Raw genomic sequence first — 20,398 nt, 5'->3', positions numbered from 1 at the left:
AAAAACTTGGCCACAATCATCATTGGGGTGTCTTGTAGTTGGGGTAAAATGATCAGCCAATCAAGATTTACAAATAAGTCAAATTAAGATTGATATTTACTTCCTTTTGATTAATGGAATTATAGATAATGTAAGACCAATTCGATTAAAAAATTGGATCCATTATTGTTTCATTATTTAAAAACAGATTTATTTTTTAATTTAATGCAGATGTAGTAAATAAAAATACACATATACATTTTGTACTTTGCATATGAGCTGTTACGTCATTAAAAAGATTTTGTTATTAGAAACTGCATGCGTTTGAAATTTATTTTTTTGGTTCTGCAATTCTGCAACCAATTAATTGTATACCAAGGTGTTGTCACAGTGCACTTTAACCACTCTGCCCTGATCTTCCTGCTCTATGCTAAATAAGTCATAAAGTTAGGATAATAACATGTATTACGTTTACTATGATTAAAACAAATTGCATATTTGGGTGACTAATTCTAGTTTCATTGAAATGACTACTGATTTACTGTGACATAATAGATAAGTGTTGTTTTTATTTGTTTGTTGGACTGCATGGGAAGTACAACTTTTAACCTTGTTCAAATGTAAATTTTCGTGAGTAGCTGAATGCTATAGAAATGGCATCATTGGCTCCATGGTAACAAAATATGATTCAATTCAAGAGATATTTGTTTTGATTCTTGAATTGTAAATTCAGAAATTATTTTGAGGTTTTTTTATTGACGCAATAATACGACTGCTTGAGTAATGCAATTATAAGAACTTGCATTCCGATATAAAATACACAAACATGTATATGTATAAATATTTTCTAAAATCGTAATAACTCGCATTTTTTTTCATTCTTCAAAAAATTCCAATAACAATTGCACATAATAATTTATGAATTTACACTATGATTTGTGATTTTTGACTGGGTTAATTTCTATTTACTGCTTTTCTTCTAAGCTCATTCACCTAGCATTTGAGAGATAAACCAAACTTTAATTGCCCATTCAAATTTATGCATACCCTTTGTATTTGTTATAAAAATAAAAATAACAAACTCATAACAAACTCATTTAACTGCATTATTTGACATTATACATGTTGATAAAATATAACATCACTGTTGAATTATAGTCTTGCAAGAGAATAACAGCAGAATGTTTGATATAAAAGATAATTTCTACAAGTGTTTCAGCAATGGATTGTAAATTGGTGATTACAACAATTAGATCACATTGACCTATTTTGTGCAGTTAAAGCATCATGATCTTACAAATTGCGACTTTGATGGAGAGTTGTCTCATTGGTACTCATACCATATCTTCTTATATCTGTCCAATAATTTTTGTAAATCCTGTGTTAGTATCCTTTTTGTGTATTATGTTCAATACATTCTCTCACTGGTTTTTTTTATATAGTACATGGGACATAAAAAATAACTGAGTTAGAGATTAGTTGATACATGTAGCTCAGTTTTGATATTTTTAGCAAGGTATGGATCATATTGATAAAAGTAAAAATGATAGAAAAAAAGCGAACTCCAAAGAAATTTCAAACGGAAGTTCCTTTTTCAAATGACAAAATCAAAAACACATCAAATGAATTGAAAACAATTGTCATATTCCTGACTTGATACAGGCATTTCCTATGAAGAAAATGGTGGATTTAAAGTGGTTAAACAGCTAGCGAAACCTCTCACTTTTATAACAGTCATCCTAATATGTTGTAAGAAGATTTGCCAACGAGAAAACTGAACCAGAGATAGCTATAGTATAGTACAAATTATTTAAGCTCTTTTAATTGTCGTGTAAAAAACTAGAAGTAAGGGTGTGGTGGGAGCTGTCTATGAATCATTTCCTAAACAGTAATAGAATATATAAATTATATTGTCCCCAATATTCAATTACAAAACCTTCTGAACTTTTGGGTATGATTTTCATGGTTTTGACATTTCCATAAACAGTATTGTTATACGGTATAATGGTATTTACATTTTGTTAACTGAAGATTTGTCCTTTCACATGCCAAATTATGGCTTCATAAACAATGAAGCATTTTAATGGGAACACCCTCAAATGCTTTGATTTTTAAAATTTGTATGCGATCTCAGCATAATTGTCATTTAAAATTTATATGGTAATTATCTCAAACTCAGTAACATTAACTAACTTAAAAGAAATATAAGGTATATTATTATTTATTATTCAGTGACCCACTGACCATGGCCAGGGCTTGACCCTAACATACAAATGTTTATTAAAATGCATGTTGTTAAGTATGTATTAAATCATTCAGTTCTATAAGTGCTAAGGCTATGATAGTCTGGGATAATTTGAGAATCTCATAAATAAGTCTGTGGTGTTGATTTTCAAATATAGTTATAACCCATTTATATATTTATTTCAGAAAATTAAATTTAAATGAAATAAAAATCTTTTTTGATGATGGTGCAAGATGGTACTTATTTTCACACACCTTAAATGTATGGAAAAAGTCAAAATCACAATAGATTATATTGGGAAGGTTAAAGTTATTAAAGAATTAAAAAATCGAATAAAACTATATTCAAACTTGTGATGTTAAATTGTTGACAAATTTATTTTAGTGGGAAAGTAATTAAGTTTTTTTTATGAAAAGATGAATTACCTATCGCATAGAGATTAACATCAATAAACACTTTATTTGTGTAAATGTGAGACAGTTTAACATTTAGCTAAGGGGGAAGTAACTCTGCATGCTGAACCAATTTAGAGCCTTTAAAGCTTAAGACAGAAAAATGGCAAGGTGACAATTAAAAACTTAAGTTCTAAGAGTAACTGACATGTGACATTGCCATGGCCAAAAAGAAAACAAAGTTGACAAAAGGCGCATGTCTATAAAACACTAGGTATACAGAATACTAATTATAGAGTCTGACCATGCAAGATCCTCATGGGAAGTCAAGGTTATTTTTTTAAAACCTCAGCGGCGCTATTGAGCAATATGAATTCTACCAAAAACCTTCAACAGTTAAAGAGCAATATATGCTGAGGGTAAATTGAAATAAAAAAGATTTTTATAGATTAAGTCTCACACCAAATTTTGTAGTAGTTGCTTTTGACTATAGTTTAGTACCTATTACAAGGGTATATTCATTCTACTGACAAACTAAAAATAAATATTTATTGAAAAATTTCATTTAATAATAAGCAAATAAGTTATTCAATACATGTATATACAGAAATAAACCAGAAACTGAAAAAGTTCTTAGACATCTACAAGTCAAATTAAGCTAATGTTTTAAAGACTGCAATATTTGGCAAGATTCTAAAATTCAACAATAAACATACATTAGTTTTTTACAAATTTGTTCAGTATGTGGATTCTGTTTCAAGATGACTATGACTATCTTGATAGTGTGTATTTGCTTCATCCAAGCTGTGAGATTCGTAACTACACTTGCAGCACTTTAACGGAAATGATTTAGTATGTCTATGAATATGTGATTGAAGGTGTTCTTTCCTATGAAATGCTTTATCGCACACAAAACAACGGTATTTCTTTTCTCCGTGAATTCTCTTGTGTCTGAAGTAAGATGATCTATTTGTAAAGGTCTTATTACACAGTTCACAAACAAACTTTCCTGACAAAGCATCTCTTGGAACTTGATTTGGTAAACTTTCCAACTGTCTTTTCTTATAACTTCTCTGTCTCATTATTTTATTATCGTGTTGGTCTGTCCCAGCAGACCCCTGTAGCACATCATTGCTGCTATCTTCTCCATACAACTCAGAATTGTCCTGCATGTAAGATTCTTCTGCTATGTCGTCCCCATGATATTCAAAATGTGTTGAAGTGTCCTTGAAACTTGTAGCGTCACCGTCGGAACTGTAACATTGATTATAATAATTCCCTGTTGAAGAGCTATATTCCTCATCATTTTGAGGTTCTGACTTTACAACAACTGGTCTGTTATTTCCATTGACCACCATTTCATTACCAGTGTTAGACATACTGGTATGACTCTCATAATCATTAAATTGTTTAGGAATTGAACTTTCAAGAGGGTTTGGTGTCTTCTCTCTTTCAATTTCATAATTTCTTGGACTGTTAACTTCACTTCTGCCTGGTGATGCAACTTCCTGTTTAATGGACATATCCTTTAATATTTTAGTTCCATTGTCATATTTGCTTGGTGTTAATCGATTACTATTATGATTTTGCTCAGACTGATGGTTTGACGGTGGGTCTTCATTCTCATAATATTTTGCTGTCATTTTGCAAACACTTTGTTTTGCTCGTCTTACAGCAAATTGTTCATCGAGCTGATTTTGCGCAAAATAAAAATCAGCTAGATTTTGAGCTCTTGGTGGTTCGTCATAAGGTTGTGTAATTTCACTATCTTTGGTTTTAATTAATGGGTAGGTAATTTCCTCATTTGATGACCTTCGTCTCCTTCCACGTGACCTTGAAAGTGAAATCAATGAACTAAACTGTTGACTCTTATACAAAGGTGCACTATCCTCAACAGATACTTCTGATTCCTGGGATGGGTAAATTTCTGTGTTTCTATTTGATAATCTATGATCATGTATTGCTCCAGATGTTACTTCCTGTCTTCTTGATAGACTTGACATTACTTGGTGGTTTTGAGTGTTGATACCATTATTTTGATATTTCCCTTGTAAGGATGGTGAATCTTTTGTTTTATATGAAGGATACACTTCTCTCTCAGATTGTTCATTCTTCTGGTTCCCTGTTTTGCATAAATCTGGTCCTGAGTCTCCCACTAGAGGATTATTGATAGAGTTTTGCTTTAAATTATTAACAATGCTGTGTAAAACTTTTCCTGGTTTTCTTGGTTTCCTTTGATTTTGAATTTTATTGTCAACAGATTTATTTTCACTGCACTCCTGACTTCCAGACTCAAATGTTTGTCTTTTACATTCTTGGTTCTGACTGTTCTGCTTTACAAATTTCATTGAATTATCTGTTCTTTCATTCCTCCCAGCATTAGTGACACTTTCCATATAATCATTCAGTTTATTTGGTGATCTTTTCTGTTTGGTTTGTTTCCCTTGAATAGGTAAGTCATATATTTGTTCACTCGAAGATTCTGAAAGTGGAGACGAAGTATTAATTCTACTTGTTTGCCTGTACACCGTAGCTTGATCTTTATCATAGGCTGACTTCTTATCCAGAACCATGTATCCTAGGACTTTGTATTCTGCTAATTTAAGGTCTAACCACATGATGAAATGAGAAAGAGTCCATGGTTGGACCCTTCTCATCATGTCTGAAAACATTTGTTTCACATCCACTAAATCAGCATCCATTATTGAAGGTTAATCAGGCTACTTTCACTTTCAATTTATCACAATCATAAAATAGTTCATTAAACCTTTTCACTATTTTTAGACATTAAGTTTCTGCAGATGTTTAAGGCTTTACAATTCCTCAGTTTTTCATTACTGTCCTTTGGTTAAACCAACCCAGAAATTTATATCATGAATATGTCACAATACTCAAAAAGTATTACTATTGCCTTTAGAGAAGTACCTGAGGGTAGTAAAATCACACCTGTCTGTCTGGCTGATTATTAAATCAAACAATCACTGGGAAAAAGAGTACTGCTCAAAGGCATGTGTGACACATTCAATTATTTCCTAATTAGCTACAGGCAATTTAATTAGACAAACTTGAAATAAACATAATTCTATTAATGAAATTAATTTTGATAAAGAACACATGATTTCAGAAAATATTTAACACATTATTCAGCATACAGAAAATATGAAAACAGTTAAAATATTATAGTAATTATATGAAACCCTGCAAGGAAAGATATCCCAATGAGACAATAGTGTTTTTACACACCATAATTATGAAAATGAAAATAATGTAAAAAACAACAGATTCATGAAAATGAAAATAGTGTAAGAAACTCAACAGGATCCTGGAATTTTTTTTTCAAGATGTTGGGATTTAAATTCAGGATCTCAGGATTTCATGTTTTTAAGCCCAGGATTTCGGGATCAGGACCCCTCCGACTCCCCCTATCATTTCACAAACTATAATTATAAAAATCTGGGACTGTTGTACGAAGTACAATAGTGCAATAGTACAATAGTCCTAGTAAAAATCAAAATTGTAAAAAAATTCACAATAGATAATTGTTTGTATGAGAAGGTTACAGTCTCACTTCATTTTAAACAAAGATTATGAATTAAATTGTATTCAAGCTAGTAATGTTTAACAGTTGACAATATAATTCTACTGAGAAAGTAATTAAGTTTTTTTTATGAAAAGATGAATTACCTATCACACAGAGATTAACATCAATAAACACTTTATTGTCAATTGATCTCAATACATGACTATGTAATTATAGTATTAATATATTGTTTAGTGTTTTGAAGTGATTCTTATAAAGAACTGTATGAAAGTGATCTAGTTTCACTGCCATATAATGAAGTTTTAGCTCACCTGGTGATAGGCAATATGAGCTACCTTTCTTTTCTATCTCTGCCTACTTTTTTACCATATCTTTAGAAGTTACAAACTTAGTAATCAAAGTTTTTAATTTATACAATATTTCATTTTAAATGAGGGAAAATCTTAAATTTATTCCAGTAAAAAAAACACCTTGATTGTGATATTCTAATTGCCTTAAAAAACCAGAAAAAACATATATTTGCTATAAAATAGTTTTTTTATGCCCCACCTACGATAGTAGAGAGGCATTATGTTTTCTGGTCTGTGCGTCCGTTCGTCTGTTCGTTCGTCCGTTCGTTCGTCCGTCTGTTCGTTTGTCCGTCTGTTCATTTGTCCGTCTGTCCCGCTTCAGGTTAAAGTTTTTGGTCAAGGTAGTTTTTGATGAAGCTGAAGTCCAATCAACTTGAAACTTAGTACATATGTTCCTTATGATATCATCTTTCTAATTTTAAAGACAAATTAAACTTTTGACCCCAATTTCACGGTCCACTGAACATAGAAAATGAAAGTGCGAGTTTCAGGTTAAAATTTTTGGTCAAGGTAGTTTTTGATGAAGTTGAAGTCCAATCAACTTGAAACTTAGTACAAACGTTCCCTATGATATGATCTTTCTAATTTTAATGCCTAATTATATTTTTTACCCATTTTCACGGTCCATTGAACATGGAAAATGATAGTGCGAGTGGGGCATCCGTGTACTTTGGACACATTCTTGTTAATAAATGTTAAGTGACCTACAGTAACCCAACAACACAACACAATGTTAAGTGAACTGCAGTAACCCTACAACAGTATATTAAATGACATACAGTCACCAAATAACACAACATGTGCAATTACCTACAGCAACCAAATATCATCATGTAAAGAAGACATTGTTTTACGTTTACTTTTCTACATTGGTTAGAGGTATAGGGGGAGGGTTGAGATCTCACAAACATGTTAAACCCCGCCGCATTTTTGCGCCTGTCCCAAGTCAGGAGCCTCTGGCCTTTGTTAGTCTTGTATTATTTTAAATTTAGTTTCTTGTGTACAATTTGGAAATTAGTATGGCGTTCATTATCACTGGACTAGTATATATTTGTTTAGGGGCCAGCTGAAGGACGCCTCCGGGTGCGGGAATTTCTCGCTACATTGAAGACCTGTTGGTGACCCTCTGCTGTTGTTTTTTTATTTGGTCGGGTTGTTGTCTCTTTGACACATTCCCCATTTCCATTCTCAATTTTATTATTGGTTAATATACTGATTGTTACTTTTTAGCTCACCTGGCCCAAAGGGCCAAGTGAGCTTTTCTCATCACTTGGCGTCCGGTGTCCGGCGTCGTCCGGCGTTAGCTTTTACAAAAATCTTCTCCTCTGAAACTACTGGGCCAAATTTAACCAAACTTGGCCACAATCATCCTTGGGGTATCTAGTTTAAAAAATGTGTGGCTTGACCCCGTCAATCAACCAAGATGGCCGCCACGGCTAAAAATAGAACATAGGGGTAAAATGCAGTTTTTGGCTTATAACTCAAAAACCAAAGCATTTAGAGGAAATCTGACATGGAGTAAAAATGTTTATCAGGTCAAGATCTATCTGCCCTGAAATTTTCAGATGAATCGGTCAATCCGTTGTTGGGTTGCTGCCCCTGAATTGGTAATTTTGAGGAAATTTTGCTGTTTTTGGTTATTATTTTGAATATTATTATAGATAGAAATAAACTGTAAACAGCAATAATGTTAAGCAAAGTTAGATTTACAAATAAGTCAACATGACCGAAATGGTCAGTTGACCCCTTAAGGAGTTATTGCCCTTTATAGTCAATTTTTAACAATTTTCATTAATTTGGCAAATTTATGTAAATTTTTACCAAATATTTTTCTCTGTTACTAATGGGCAAAGTTCATTATAGATATAATTGTAAGAAGCAAGAACGTTCAGTAAAGTAAGAACTTCAAACACATCACCATCACCAAAATACAATTTTGTCATGAATCCATTTGTGTCCTTTGTTTAATATGCACATAGACCAAGGTGAGCGACACAGGCTCTTTAGAGCCTCTAGTTGGTTATTATCTTGAATATTATTATAGATAAAGATAAACTGTAAACAGCAATAATGTTCAGCAAAGTAAGATTTACAAATAAGTCAACATGACCGAAATGGTCAATTGACCCCTTTAGGAGTTATTGCCCTTTATAGTCAATTTTTAACCATTTTTCGTAAATCTTAGTCATCTTTTAGAAAAATCTTCTCCTCTGAAACTACTGGGCCAAATTAAACCAAACATGGCCACAATCATCATTGGGGTATCTAGTTTTAAAAATGTGTCCGGTGACCCGGTCAGCCAACCAAGATGGCCACCATGGCTAAAAATAGAACATGGGTGTAAAATGCAGTTTTTGGCTTATAATTCAAAAACCAAAGTATTTAGAGCAAATCTGACATGGGGAAAATTGTTCATCAGGTCAAAATGTATCTGCCCTGAAATTTTCAGATGAATCAGACAACCTGTTGTTGGGTTGCTGCCCCTGAATTGGTAATTTTAAGGAAATTTTGCTGTTTTTGGTTATTATCTTGAATATTATTATAGATAGAGATAAACTGTAAACAGCAATAATGTACAGCAAAGTAAGACCTAAAAAGAAGTCAACATGACCAAAATGGTCAATTGACCCCTAAGGAGTTATTGCCCTTTATATAGTAATTTTTTTTTTAACAATTTTCACAAAATTTGTAAAATTTTACTAACATTTTCCACTGTAACTACTGGGTCAAGTTCATTATAGATAGAGATAATTGTAAGCAGCAAGAATGTTCAGTAAAGTAAGATCTACAAACACATCACCATCACCAAACCACAATTTTGTCTTGAATCCATCTGTCTCTTTTGTTTAGTATTCACATAGACCAAGGTGAGCGACACAGGCTCTTTAGAGCCTCTAGTTTCCTTTGTTATACTGGTTATTTCAAGCATTTCTGTCAAGTTTTGTCATAATCAGTTCAATAGTTTGAGAAAAATCTAGTATAATGAAAGACAACATCTACAGCGATTCGAGCAAAATTTCTTCGACAAATCCAAACCAAGCTGCATCAAGATAGAATATAGTGTGGACCAATTAATTATCAAATATTTATCTTATCTGTCTACAAACAGTTGAATATGATACTCAAGATGATTTTAGGAAGATAAATACCACTAATGGACCTCTTTGTCTTCTTTATAAGGTCTCTTTTGGTCAATTTATACCTCTCATTTCCTCAAAATTTCAACTTTTCAGACCAATAAGTAAAAATAATGGGGTAACTTTCACTAATTTATGATATAAATGTTATCAGAAATGAGTAATTGAAGTATGTTAGCAGAATAAACAATCCTTATAAAAGTTTACTGTCTCCAAGGAGGTTTCAATAAGCCCTTGCGTCAAAATTAAATTTACGCCGCATTCGAGAGATGGACATAAAAGGCTTCTCTTTTAGTGAATAATTTGTCGTTACAGCATTAAAAATAATTTCATTAACTTATAAATATATATCTATTTATGCATTTCCTAGGAAAATGTTCTATCATAGCAGAATATAAGAAATAAGGAGAAAAAAAAAACCAAAAAACTTAATATTCATAGAATAGTCGTATTTCAAGTAAAAATTCTCATAAAATGTGTTTTGGAGACTCAATCCACTCAGAATATTTCATTTTTTGTAATATTTCACTTAAATAACAAGAAATTTTAACACATGAGATGACTCACAAGGTCAAAGGTGAATGTACAGCTTCCCATATTAGGTGTAATACCACCATTGATTTTCCCCTATTAGTCTTGGTTAAATGTGCACTTTTCAAAAAAATCTGTAGAATTTGTCTTTGTTTCAAATAAAGAAATACTTGGCATGAGTAAAGTTTTATCCTGTCCAGTACTATAGAAAAAAAATTCACATAACATTTCATTGCATATAAGAAAATAACCATCACTGGAAGTTAACCAATCAAATTTCTCCCCTTATTTTATCTGTGTACAAGGTTTAGTCACCATGTAACCTCAAGATTACAAAATATTCTATAGAAATCCCAAATAAAAAAATAATGGTGCTTTGAAATACCCAAGACATATGTTTATGACACAGAAATCTTTTACTGCAATAAAATGTAGGATTAATTACCTACAACTGTCAAATTCAAGGGAATATTTTTTTCGACCTATTTTCGTTAACAACCGGATGTGATGTACCATGATCTGGTGATATTACACCTTAACTGACCTGGCAGCAATCTAATAACACAACACATTGTTTACTGACCCACAGTAACTCAACATCACAACTGTTAACTCACCTACAATCACCCCAAAACAAAACGCAGCGTAAAGCTTGCCTACAGCAACAAAACAACACAACACAATGTTAACTCACATACGGCCACCAAACAACACAACACAATGTTAGCTCACATACGGCAACAAAACAACACAACACAATGTTAACTCACATACGGCCACCAAACAACACAACACAATGTTAACTCACATACGGCCACCAAACAACACAACACAATGTTAACTCACATACGGCCACCAAACAACACAACATAATGTTAACTCACATACGGCAACCAAACAACACAACACAATGTTAACTCACATACGGCAACCAAACAACACAACACAATGTTAGCTCACATACGGCAACCAAACAACACAACACAATGTTAACTCACATACGGCCACCAAACAACACAACATAATGTTAACTCACATACGGCAACCAAACAACACAACACAATGTTAACTCACATACGGCAACCAAACAACACAACACAATGTTAACTCACATACGGCCACCAAACAACACAACACAATGTTAGCTCACATACGGCAACCCAACAACACAACACAATGTTAACTCACATACGGCAACCAAACAACACAACACAATGTTAACTCACATACGGCCACCAAACAACACAACACAATGTTAGCTCACATACGGCAACCCAACAACACAACATAATATTGTTAACTCACATATAGTCTCCAAAAAAAAAAACATGATGTTATCTTACAAAACAACACAAATTACACAATATCTCGCAAACTGCAACCCAACAACGTAATATAATGTTAGATCACCTACAGCCACCCAACAACACAACAAAACACCATGTTAACTAAGACCTTACGAGTACCCATCAGCAAGTTTGACATAATCTCATTCATTTCAAAATGTACTTTTCAGATTTTACTTTAGTATTCCAGGTGAGCAATTCAGTGACTATATTTCTGGTGAGGAAATTTTCATTCTAAATGATATTTTATGGTCAATAGTAGAGAATTATACAGTATGAAACGAACCTTTATATCTGTGGGGGTCTATCCCAGTCTAGGTGAGGGAAGAATTAACAATGTTTAATTAATATCAGATATTCCACTTTATATCATTTTTATGGGAATCTGAGCTGAATATGACCTGTTCCGTCTACTCATTTAGATTTATGATAATTGAAACATGAGCAGATTAATCATTTTTTCACTACCTAATATTGTAGTAAGAAATTTGAGCTGCAGAAACCCAATAATTAAAACTAATTTTCATCTTTTATTCCAAACATTTCTGTATGCAACAATAAAGTAATAGAAACATGTACCAGTAGTACATATTAAAATAAGAATAGGTTTTACTATGAGATAGAAAATTTATATTTCAGTGTTAAGAAAATTCCTGGCATTCAAGAGTTTAAAATCTGTAGGACCTGATTTTCATGACACAATTTTTATACCCAAAGCATTGAAAGAAGGTGTGGGTATAATTTAATGTACATAATTTTTTCTGTTTATATGTGCGTCACAATTTGTTTTAAAATGGTAACTAAGAAATTGCGTATGGTGTATAAATTATTTTTAAGAAAGTAAAACAATAGGGGATTGATGGTGTTTCAATTGGAACTTCTGTTAGGCGGAACAAATATACGTTGACAACACCAGTATTGAAAGGTTCGGCCAGCCTGAATATGGACCTACACCATTTTGAACCTTAGTGTATCTATTAATGAATTATTTTAGGACTAATTCTAATCTATTTTAAACCTGATGTTATAATCTTTATATCAAATATGTATTACTGTATTGTTAAAGATGTGAAACTATGATTTGGTAGATCACCCAACCTTCTTCTGTGTGTCCTCGGTCACCACCCAGTAAATCATTCTCTCATTCATGATAAAATGGCCATTCAAATATTTCATAAAATTCATTAATGAATTTGAATAGGAAAATATATCTGGTAATCAAATATCTATCATATGGTCATTCATTGATAAAAATGTACAAATAAGGAATTTTTACAGATATTTGAACAATCTCAAAAAAATTATCATGCAGTGGGACTTAATTAATAACCGCAGACAAAAAGACATGGGCATTGCACAATATTACACTTCCGAAAACAAATGATGCACAAATACAACACATGTCAAAATATGCATGATTTATTATTTAACATCATAATAAAAAGACATTTACATTATAGGATAGAACCTTTACCATTGTGTAAGGTTAATCATTGAAATCTGAATAATGTCATTAGTAGTTACATGTTTTAATTAAGTTACTATAAAAGTTGTAAATGACAAGAGGACTGACTTTGACAAGCCTTTGATCACAAATTAGTACAGTGATAGTCTGTTAACTCCTTTAATGCTGAAACGCTAAATTTTCATTTTTTCATGATATTTATTGAAATTGATGAAAATTTAAAAATTGCATATTTTTTCTAGCAAAATATGAAACATCACAAAAAAAATCACACTTGTAAAGCATATTACAAAACATTTGAATGATATGTAATTGATTTAGAGTCAAAAAGTTAAGTCAATCTAAATTGTCGAGGTAACAGGTAACATTTCCTTCTGTCATAAAATATATAAAGTATTGGGTTGCACTTATTATCCCTGTCTTCAGTTAATATACATGTACACTAAAAAATATATATCAAAGGATAGCGATATCTCCGATGCTTAGGGTTAATTTTCTATAAATGTTTTTTTTTTGTGATAGCCATGTTCAACCCACCATTTTTCTTCATAAGGAAAGCCTATACTAAGTCAGAAATATGACAGTTGGCTTCCATTTGTTTGATGTGTATGAGCTTTTGATCTTGCCATTTGCTAAGGGATTTTGCATTTTTAATTTTTACTTAGTTCAGTTTTTTTTTATTATTTCTTTATTTGTTCCTTATGACATTGACACAAGCTCTGGAGTGACTAAAGAGTTATGAAACTTTGTTCAGGCTGTTTTGCATCCAGTTTAAATCTCTTAGAGTGGGGTGCTCATTTTCGCCATATCTTTCCATGTTTTCTACAGTTTATGTCCAGGTCTATATGTTTTTGAAGTATACTGATATTTCTATATGAAGATAACTTCAAATGCAAAACATTCCTAAGCTTGAAAACATATTTGTTTGAAAATAATCATCTGTAAAGTTAGATTAAAAGGTGTTTGAAATTTCCTGAAGTTTTGTCAATGGGGGACACATATTCGCCGTTTTTACACATCTATTTAAAACTAAATAACTGCAGCTTTATATAATATTTATCAAATAAATTTCATTATAGATGAACAGCAGACATTTCAAAGGTGTAAAAAAAACAGAAATTTAGGCCAGTCAGTCAAAAAAATGCTAAGAAAAAAATCTATGAAAATCCTGTTTTTCATTCAGGAAATTGACCGAAAATCGTTGTCCGTTTTTCGATCTTTTGCAGTAAGTGCTGTAATTTTGTTTAAGTTTAAAAAATAATCATATTTGTTATAAAATTATAATTTATTGGCATTTTTCTTCCATTTCAGCCATCCTTTGAAGTGTTTACACCTCAAAATCATAAAACGGCGAATATGGGCCCCCCACTCTATGTAATATCAAAGTTTGATTATCTGAACTTGTATGTATGTTTATCTTAAAGAAGGGGCCTTGGTGTACAGTGGTCTGTTTAGTCCAATTTCTATATCACTAGCCTCTCAAACACTCTGTTTCAATCAAGCACATGTGAGTAATTTCTACTCCAATCTTAATAGACTAGGATTGTCAGTTTTATTGCTGAAGGTCAGTAATTTTTTTCCAGGCACACCAACTTCATCAAAACACAACAAAATGTATCATAAAACACAACCAATCAATCAATCTCCATCTTAGAAAATAGGTCCACAATAATTCCACCTCACATACATATATGTACAGTAATTTGGCATACATACATGTTCAGTCCTTTGACATACAAACATGTATAGGCCTTTGACATACATACATTTTAAGTCCTTTGACATACATACTTGTACAGTCAATTAACATACATATATTTACATCCATTTGACATACATACATGTATAGGCCTTTGACATACATACATGTACAGTCCTTTGACATACATACATGTTCAGTCATTTGACATACATACTTGAACAGTTCTTTGACATACATACTTGTACAGTCCTTTGACCTACATACATGTTTAGTCATTTGACATACATACTTGTACAGTCATTTAACATATATATATATATTTACAGCCATTTGACATACATACATTTACAGTAATTTGACATACATACATGTTCAGCCATTTGACGTACATACTTGTTCAGTCATTTGGCATACATACATGTTCAGACCTTTGACATACAAACATGTATAGGCCTTTGACATACATACATTTTAAGTCCTTTGACATACATACTTGTACAGTCAATTAACATACATATATTTACAGCCATTTGACATACATACATGTATAGGCCTTTGACATACATACATGTACAGTCCTTTGACATACATACATGTTCAGTCATTTGACATACATACTTGAACAGTCCTTTGACCTACATACATGTTTAGTCATTTGACATACATACTTGTACAGTCATTTAACATATATATATATATATTTACAGCCATTTGACATACATACATTTACAGTAATTTGACATACATACATGTTCAGCCATTTGACGTACATACTTTATCAGTCATTTGGCATACATACATGTTCAGACCTTTGACATACAAACATGTATAGGCCTTTGACATACATACATTTTAAGTCCTTTGACATACATACTTGTACAGTCAATTAACATACATATATTTACAGCCATTTGACATACATACATGTATAGGCCTTTGACATACATACATTTACAGTCCTTTGACATACATACATGTTCAGTCATTTGACATACATACTTGAACAGTCCTTTGACCTACATACATGTTTAGTCATTTGACATACATATATTTACAGCCATTAGACATACATACATTTACAGTCCTTTGACCTACATACATGTTTAGTCATTTGACATACATATATTTACAGCCATTTGACATACATACATTTACAGTAATTTGACATACATACATGTTCAGCCATTTGATGTACATACTTGTTCAGTCATTTGGCATACATACATGTTCAGTTATTTGGCATACATACATGTTCAGTCATTAAACATACATACATTTACAGTAATTTGACATACATACATGTTCAGTCATTTGGCATACATACATGTTCAGTCCTTAAACATACATACATTTACAGTAATTTGACATACATACATTTACAGTCATTTGACATACATACATTTACAGTCATTTGACATACATACATGTAAGCCAGCTCATTGCTTCGTAACTTACTTTTTTTTCCTAACGTACATTTCCTTGATACAATTAATCATTTATTATATAACATTGGCCAGATTGTTACATAAAATGTAGACTAGGACAAATAACATTTAATGGAAATAAAAATGAGTAAGAAATAGTTTGTGATGACTATGTAGCTCTAGATTACAATAGAGAAACTTTTTATACTAATTTTATTGTAAAAACCTAAATTTAATTTGGCATAGGTACAAGTATCCCAGTTGGTTATGAGATAATCTCTTTGTATGAAGGACAGAAGATCTGAATCATAAATAGCGTTGACAGGTTAAATGGTTATTTTTTTTTTTACATATTAATAATAATGTTTTAGTGACTCACACACGATGTAATGTGGCTGGTTATGTAAAATAAATGTTATTATTAATTCATAATAATTTTTAATAACGAGCCCTTGAGATTTTGAAGATGTGAAATTGCTTGTACATATTAAGTTTACGTTTTTTTAAAGAATGGAAATTAAAGTGATACAATTTCTTAGACCTCATTGTAGCTTAAAAGTTGAGCAATCTGAATTGGAATATATTCCTGTGTTCATGCAGGCTGCGACGACAAGCAAAGTTTTGACACAGGATGTGTATTAAAATCATATTGAAAATTAAATGCCTCTATTAAAGAATCGGTTCCTTCCAAACTGTGGATCACATTGTGGATTAATTGATCATGAATTTATTAAGCCGTATGGAGTTATCTTTTTTTTTTAACATTCTGAACTTGATTAAAGAAAATTTTAGTTTTCAGCAGTTAAGTAAAAAAACTAATTTGCAAATTTTATTGTGTATTGTAATATTTTGTTTCCGCAAATTATTTCTTTTGAATATTTCATTTTCAAATATTAAAAGTTTGAAATAACTTGTGCATAAATTGATGCTGACAAACTAATACCAATAATCTCTCCTCCTTGTTAGTGAGATGTGCAGATATTAAAACAAGATCCCCTTTTAGATAAAAATGACAGAAGCTGTTACATTGAAATCGTGCATATACAAATGTTTGATCCAGTTCACTGCTGCAAGGGCTAGGAAATTTTAAATGTGTAAGGCATGCTATCTAATGAAAATGTATAGTTAAAGTTAAATTCCTTGAAATGGATGACTTATATATACATCATTTCTAAATCACATTTCACCTCCTCAAAGACATGTAGAAATTCTAACAATATGGAAATGGCATTTCTTAACAGGTTGAATGATGTGACTCAAACATGGTCAAATCACGCCTAGGACCTTGGGCTTGACCTTGCTGAACAATCTATAAGGACCAGGAGTGTTATCTTTAAACCGTATAAAAATGTGATCAGTTTAGCACTTTTTATAATTGCTTAATAATAGTGACAAGGATTTTTTTAATTGAAAAAATCCTATGCGAATGAAGTATTTATAAAAAAATATTCCATGGAGGAAAGGGTTAAGTGGGATAACCTACTAGAGCCCAATGAATTTTTGGTACTAGATTTGTCCATCCTTATAGCTGCCATATATTATTGGCCGTCTCTGATTTGATGACTAAGATACAAAATCAAATTAAGTTCTAAAAACCAAGATTGTAAAGCCACTGCAAATTCTTTAGTTAAACAGAACTATAATTAATCATTTTAAGCCAGCTTTAATTTCTTTAAGAAGCTCACGTTTTTATTTATTCAAAACTCAGTCTTCTCTAAAATAATAAAGAGTTTGACTGAAATAAGGTACAGACACTTGTTAATTGTTGAAATATTACTACAACCTCTAGGTGTCTTTCCTGGTTTAGTTTAGTTTTTCTTATTTACATTACTCAGCATTTCTATTACTGTCACTTTAATTTGAAAATTCTTCCAATATAATAAAATTTTAACCCTTTTCCTTACTATTGTAAGGACTCTTAATAAATAGAATTACTGTGTGACCATTTGCCAGAAATCTTCCATACTGATCTATGTGTGGCATTTTGCAGCATACTAACACCTTGTGGCTGTATTCCTCAGTTTCACATTGGTTGGGTACAATTGTCTATGGCATACAATCTTTTAATAGTGGTTTTAAAGTACATCTCTCAGAAAGTTTTTTTTTATTAAATTTAACTGTTTAAAAAAATAGTTTAACCTAGCCACATGTATAAGTTCTAGATCAAAGTCACAAATATTGTCATTGGTTGTTTTTGATACATGAGCTGCATTAGATACAAATCTACCTTATGATGCCCTTATATGCAAATGAAAATCAATACATCTGTTCAGCTATCTTGGGTTGAAAAAACTTTTCTGAAAGTCTGTTTCTGTTTGAAAAAATAGTTAACATAATAACCCTACAAGAAAAAAGACCAAAGATCATCTTTTACTTCGTATTTTCATTTTTCAAAATTACAAAAAAACTGTTCACACATCTTTAGCAGTCCCTGTTTTCAGTCATTCAGTTGTTTGGTTGTTCTGTGTTGTTATGTATACTGTCTTCACATCACAACCTTTTATTCATATCAAGGTCATTCACCTCAATATATGGTTAGAAGAAATCTTTACTAAAACATTGTCTCTCTTTTGTATAAATACTCATACAGATTTTTATTTAATTAATTTTTTTTTTAATCTTGAATTTAAATTGAAACTGACTTTAATCAAAATGTTATATAATAAATTACTAAAGGATATTGTAATGTTCCAGGGGAAATTAAACTAAAGTTTATATATTCTTTAATAAGAAGATTTTAATAAAATGATTCAGTAACGCATTGATTTCTGAAGCAGTTAATAGTTGTATATATGCACACAATATACCTTTGAAATTTGATATTTTTGCAACCTGATGAAAGATTTATCTACGATGAATTAACAGTGTAGAAAGTTATGAAAGTATTACAAGAAAACGTTGAACATTAGTGAGTGCAAGATATTATGTTTTAATTTATTGTTGTTATTTGAATTTGTATAATGTCTTTCCTATTGGCGCCTTCACATTGTACGATAAAACTCTGAAAACTCATTCATTTTAGCTTTTAAAATGTATATTAAAAAGCAGTTTTACCCTTATTGGTGCATATAATCTTTCACTACAGTGTGTTAAAAATTAACATGATGTATATACATTGCATATTATGATTTCATACAAAATCAAGTCTTTTGTTCAAGTATTTTGTATATGAATTTGAAATTCTCTACGTGAAGTCACCACTACTCACAGGTGTGAAATATTAAAAAAAAAAGTCCCAATACAATTCATTGTACCATATGTAGTATCGGTTGCTTTCAAAATTATGTTACTTACTTAAAGTATAAAACACTCGATTGAACACATTAGAATAAGTGTGCACCTGCTACTGACATCAAAGTTTGTATATTATTAATTGCAATAGATTTGATTTTATAGATTTTTTAAAACTATTTTAAAAATGAAATATTGTTAAATGTCTTGAATTATAATTTTTCCATATGGTGTCAATCTTAACTACTTCCTCAAGTCACCAGATATAATTGGTGATACTTATACTGTAAAACAACTTATTTTCATGGATACTTTATTTCATGTTTGGCTCTTTCAAGGCCACTTTGTATTGATTTTATTTTCACGATTTTTAATCTAATTTATGTGGTCAAATAAGGAAAGATCATATTTTTACATATTGGCAACGATTAATATTCACATTATTTTTAAACTCATGAAAGTCGTGAATATAAGTTGGTTTACAGTGTAATAAAATAATAATTATTTGTGGTGTACCATTTTTTGTGGATTTTGTGAATATCGGTAAACCACAAATTTAAATGTTCAACAAAGTACACATCTTCCATAGGCTTGAATAGATACTTCAGAAAAAACACGAAATACAATATAAATACAATCCCAATCCCATATAAGCTGAATTCACAATTTTTTATAAACAAATAAAATGAATCCATATAGTATTCAAAAGTGCAGTAATGTTTATGTATGACAAATTTTCCATGTATCTGTAATAGTATTTAAATGGTTTTTTTTCCATGTATAGATATTAATGTTTCTTAGTAAAATAATTGTACTAACGTTAGGATATACATATATAATTTAATTTTCACTTTAATTTATCATTTCCATTCTACAATTCATGGAAAGTCCAAAGATTTGTGATAACTTTATAAAGGTGCAAATTTTACAATTCACTCATCAATTATATGAAGATATAGATAGTTTACATGCAAAACAGTAAGATATTTCAAATAAGTGTCAAAAGTAATTACATGTAGTAAGGGATCATATTTACTTGACACTTAATGGGTGGC

At 31.1% G+C, this 20,398-nt stretch overlaps 1 protein-coding gene across 1 annotated transcript in view; it reads left to right on the top strand.

The window, feature by feature from the left end:
* The window catches only part of LOC139523158 (A disintegrin and metalloproteinase with thrombospondin motifs 18-like), an 87,759-nt gene that overhangs the window by 2,540 nt on the left and 64,821 nt on the right, over positions 1–20,398 (top strand). The gene's annotated exons all lie outside the window — the stretch shown is intronic.

The sequence above is a fragment of the Mytilus edulis genome, chromosome 5 (genome assembly GCF_963676685.1).
Source record: "Mytilus edulis chromosome 5, xbMytEdul2.2, whole genome shotgun sequence".
NCBI lineage: Eukaryota > Metazoa > Mollusca > Bivalvia > Mytilida > Mytilidae > Mytilus > Mytilus edulis.
Note: the sequence above shows the minus strand (reverse complement) of the source record. Positions and strands in the feature narration are given on the sequence as shown.